At 47.9% G+C, this 5,015-nt stretch overlaps 1 pseudogene across 1 annotated transcript; it reads left to right on the top strand.

Moving 5' to 3' along the window:
• The first annotated feature begins 3,947 nt into the window (after positions 1-3,947).
• Positions 3,948-4,526, top strand: LOC307185791 (NF-kappa-B inhibitor-interacting Ras-like protein 1; annotated as a pseudogene). The gene has a single exon. The product of its transcript is annotated as an NF-kappa-B inhibitor-interacting Ras-like protein 1 (transcript).
• The last annotated feature ends 489 nt before the right edge of the window (positions 4,527-5,015 follow it).

Consider the following 5,015-nt stretch of genomic DNA (forward strand, 5'->3'; position numbering starts at 1 on the left):
AAAGAAACTCATGCCCCCTTACAGACACTACCCCTCCACGTGCCTCCCCAGCTTTGGCAACTTCTAATCTAAGTTCTGTCTCTGTAGATTACAGATATGCCTTTCCTGGACTTTTTTAATAAACAGGATTATACAGTACATGACCTTTGTGTCTGCTTTCTTTCACTTAAGCATGACATTTTTGACGTTCATCCTGTCGGTCAGCATCTTCTTGATAAACCTTCTTCACTTGGCTTGCAAGACACTGAGTTTTTTGTTTCCCTACTACCCTAGTTATTCCTTCTCCTGGAGCTGGGACTTGGGGCAGTAAGTGAGACATTCACCTTGGGAGCAAAATCGAAGGAGGTATTGAAAAATTCAGTCATCGAGATAAATAATATTTAACACAGTATTTCCAAAAAGTCAAAATGAACAAAAAAACTCCACGATGAACAAAATATCAACATTTTAAATAAAGGCAGGATCTAGTGGGGGATGAGGGGGAGGCCAGTGAGGTGCGTTTTACGAGTGTAGAATCGGATCCTGAGACAAGGTTTTCCACCCACATTCTCTGAAGAACAGCCTTTGGCATCCCGTGGCCACTTTCCCTGCTTTAATTCTTCTTCCTAAACCTTTGTTACCCCTTGTCTGTCCCTATTTATTTGTGGAGTGTGTGCGAGGGCTGATGCATTTCAAAGAATGAGGCCAGATGAGCAGGGGCAGCCACGTCAAGCAGCAAATAGTTCCTCTGTCATTTGGATTCTTCCCTTAGAATAGATTTCAATAAAGGAGCTACTGTGTCGAAATAAACCCAACGCACAGTTCTATGTCTCTCTGTTTTTAAAAAAAATATTTATTTATTTATTTTTGCTGTGTTGGGTCTTCGTGGCTGCACACGGGCTTTCTCTAGTTGCGGCAAGTGGGGGTCTACTCTTTGCTGTGATGCGCAGGCTTCTCATTGCGGTGGTTTCTCTTGTTGAGGGTTCTAGGCTCGCAGGCTTCAGTAGCTGTGGTGCGTGGGCTCAGTAGTTATGGCTCGCGGGCTTAGTTACTCTGCGGCATGTGGGATCTTCCTGGACCAGGGCTCAAACCCGCGTCCCCTGCATTGGCGGCAGATTCTTAACCACTGCACCACCAAGGAAGCCCCTCTAAGTCTCTTGACGTCTGTCAATGTTTCACATCAGTGTTTCACCCAAGGACACAGAGAATGTCTCCTTCTCTCCAAAGAACGCGTTGGATGACGAACTAAGAATCCCGACCTTTATTCAAAGGCATGGAGGGCTTTTAGACGAAGGAGCACTGTGGTCCCCAAATCAGTATCAAACATCCGTTCATGGCACCAGAGAGAGGAGAGGATGCACTACAGCAGGGCTGACGAATGTTTTTTCTAAAGGGCCAGATGGTTTTCAGCTTTGCTAGCCATACAATCTGTTGCTACCATTCAACTCTACCACTGGAGCGTGAGAGCAGCCTGAGACGTGTACACAGATGTGTGTGCCTGTGTTACAATAAATAAATAAAACTTTATTTACAAAGACAGGCAGGGGGCCAGATTAGGCTCATGGGTCATAATTTGCTGCCCCTGTTCTAGAGTGTTCATGTAAGCTCATGAAGTCTCTGACTTAATGCTTAGTGCAGAAGCAGCCTGGAATGTCTCTCGGAACAGTGCTTAGCAGGAGTGCTTTACTAAGAACTTTCCCCAGACAATGCAAGTGCCACTCACAGGGCACCCTCACCCATGTGCAATGAGAGCTTTGAGGAAGGATGGGTGACGGGTGGCGAATGAGTACCTGAGTGCATGGATGACTAGCCATTAGTGAAGAACAGCTGAGGACACAGGGCAGGGGGAACTGGGGGGCTTGCAAAGGCTGTTCCACCAGGACGACACTTCCTCTCCCTCTACCTCTGTCTCGAGGAGTAACACCATCAAACCCCCTGCTGCTCCAGCAGGATAAGAGCTAGCTAACCTGTCATCCTCCTCCTCCTGGAGCCCCACATCCGGGTGATCCCATCTCAGAGGATGTCCCTACCTGGGTTCTCTCCATCCTCACCGCCATTCTCCCAAGCCAGGCTCTTATCCTGTCCCACCTGGACATCAGCCTGGCTTCCAGTCTCCAGCCTCTTGTCCGATTCTCTATAGCATCCTCTGGGGTAATCTTTCCTGAAGGCAAACAGCATCGTCAGTTCTCTGCTCAAAAGCCTTCAATGGCTCTCAGCTGTTTCTAGATTAAGTCTCCACTTAGAGGAAGAAGGAAGAAAATAAGGCAAGAAGGAGGGAGAGGAGGAAGGAAGGGAGGGAGAGAGGACAAGCGTTCAGGAGAGCCCGTCCTGGGGCAGCACTGTGCCAGCAGCATCCCTGAATTGTCTCACTCTCCCCTCACCCCTCACGCCTGCCCCCATGACACACAAAGCCCTCACAGTCCTACCCTGACGCTGCACCCGCCTCTCCCAGCCAGGGGTGCCCTTCACCTGCCCTCTTTTTTTTTTTTAACATCTTTGTTGGAGTACAATTGCTTTACAATGTTGTGTTAGTTTCTGCTGTATAACAAAGTGAATCAGCTATACTTATACCTATATCCCCATATCTCCTCCCTCTTGCGCCTCCCTCCCTCCCACCCTCCCTATCCCACCCCTCTAGGTGGTCACAAAGCACCGAGCGGATCTCCCTGTGCCATGCGGCTGCTTCCCACTAGCTATCTATTTTGCATTTGGGAGTGTATATATGTCCATGCCACTCTCTCACTTCGTCCCAGTTTACCCTTCCCCCTCCCCGTGTCCCTGTGCCCTCTTCACCTGATAGCTTCCTACTCATTGTTTTAGGATTTGCCTCCAATCCAAATTTTTCCAACGTAGCCTTCAGGGATAGCTTCAGGCAAGTTCCGTTTCCCCCTGGAGTCAAGAATGCTCCATTCCCATGCCTGGGGCCAGGCCCAGAGTGGACACCTAGCCAACAGAGTGTAATAGATCAATGCAATCAGCTTCTATTTTGGAGAACTGATACTGATCAGGATTTAATGGTAATTATTTGTTTGTTTGCTTGACCCTTCAAAATTAACCCTTGAGTAAGCCCATCCGTACCTAATGCCAAGTGAAGAGACTGAAAGTGAAACAGCACCTCACCATGCCATTTAGTAACCTGACTTCCAGGTTTCCTGCTCACTTCCCAAGAGAGAAAAGCGACCTTTGAATACCTCTCTGTGCAAGTGCTTTCAGTGTTGTCTCGTTTACCCCTACGACACAGCAGCATGGTCATTCCCATGTTATGGCTGAGCGACCTGACTCAGAGAAGTCAAGTAACTTGTCTTAGGTCACACAGCCAGGAATTGGACCGATTGCCCTCAATCTTTCCCCACACCAGGCTGCTTCCAGATCCAAGAGAAACTAAACTGCCGTTGTGGTGCTCTCTCTCCATCAATGTGGTACCACTACAGAGACACACTCCCCTCTGAATTTTATAGGCGCAGGGGACAGGGGAGGTCTCCCAAACCAGCCGCTGCCTGTTGGCTTTCTGGCCTTTTAGAGGGTCTTGTGCTGGAAGAATCTGGAGAGGAAGAACATGATCTCCAGCATCAGAAACCCTGAGATGGATTGGTTTGGAGTCTCCTGAAAGCATTGTGAGCAAGAGGCTTCTTGATGTGCAGTAGCCGGTGGCCGCTGATCTAGCCACAGACAAATCTCAGTTCAGTATGGCCTTTGCAGCGGCTAAATAGATTTCAGGTGGTCCTACCTTTGTGGCTTGAGTGGGAGGGAGCTGAAGTCCCTCCTCGAAGACAGGACTTAGGAGTGAAACCCTGACTTCATGGCATCATGGACCCAGGTTTTCGACACAGACCCCTTGTGTCCTATAGCATTGAAGCACCACCTACGATGATGATCTCTCCCTTTGGGGGTTGGGGGTGTCAGCCCCTCAGATCCTCTGCTTCTCACCGTGACTATTAGTTGTTGGCTTTCCAACATCCTAAGAGAAGATGGGAAAGGTCTGTAAGGTTGTGGTTTGTGGCTTGTTATCTGTGGGGAAAATGATGATTTTGGAGTAGCTCATTTATGGGAATCATCCTATTAGAATGGAGGACTGTGAAACAATGGAAGATGTGTATATGGCTTCAGTGGAAACAGATCGGGGAGTCAAGGAACAGGTACATCTTTACGACACCAGGGGCCTACAGGAAGGTGTGGAGCTTCCAAAGCATTATTTTTCATTTGCCGGTGGCTTCGTTTTTGTGTACAGTGTGAATAACTTTGAATCCTTTCAGAGAGTGGAGCTTCTGAAGAAAGAAATTGATCGGTTCAAAGACAAAAAAGACGTGGCAATTGTTGTGTTAGGAAACAAAACTGACCTTTCTGAGCAGAGACAAGCGGACGCCGAAGTGGCACAGCAGTGGGCCAGGAGCGAGAAGGTGCCTCTGTGGGAGGTGACGGTCACAGACCTCAAGACCCTGATCGAGCCCTTAACCCTGCTAGCCCGCAAACTCTCCCAGCCCCAGAACAAAGCGAGCTTCCCTCTGCCTGGGAGGAGAAGCAAAGGCAACTACAGCTCTGAGAACTAAACCCTAGGGTGCACAACTGTCGCTTGAAATAGTGACTGCCTGGAGGTGTCCGTGAACTCATGTAAAACAGGCCATTTCTATCTAGCTTTGGTCCCCTAGGAAACCCCTAGGGAAGTAATTTAATGCACTTTTAGTTATAATGCAGTTACTATTGCCTGACATGAAGTAATATATTTGCATTCTCCTTGTTTCAAACTTGTCCCTGAAATTAGCACCTTTGTTATCTATATTATGTTGGATTTGTCAAGAGAATAAAATAAAGTTTGGGTGGTATGCACATGTAAAAAAAAAAAAGCACCAAGGCAAAAATCAACAAATCCACTTCTTCCAGCCCTGGTATTAGGTGAAATGCCCACCAGGGCTTTTATTAGAATTGAAAATCAGACTAACTGTTCCAAATACAGGCCTTCTCTTTTCTTGGCTCCCAAGGAAGCCATAAAGGAGAAAGAGAGACCCAGCCGATGCAGGCTGATGGGAAAGGGGGGCATC

The sequence above is a fragment of the Stenella coeruleoalba genome (genome assembly GCF_951394435.1).
Source record: "Stenella coeruleoalba genome assembly, chromosome: 4".
NCBI lineage: Eukaryota > Metazoa > Chordata > Mammalia > Artiodactyla > Delphinidae > Stenella > Stenella coeruleoalba.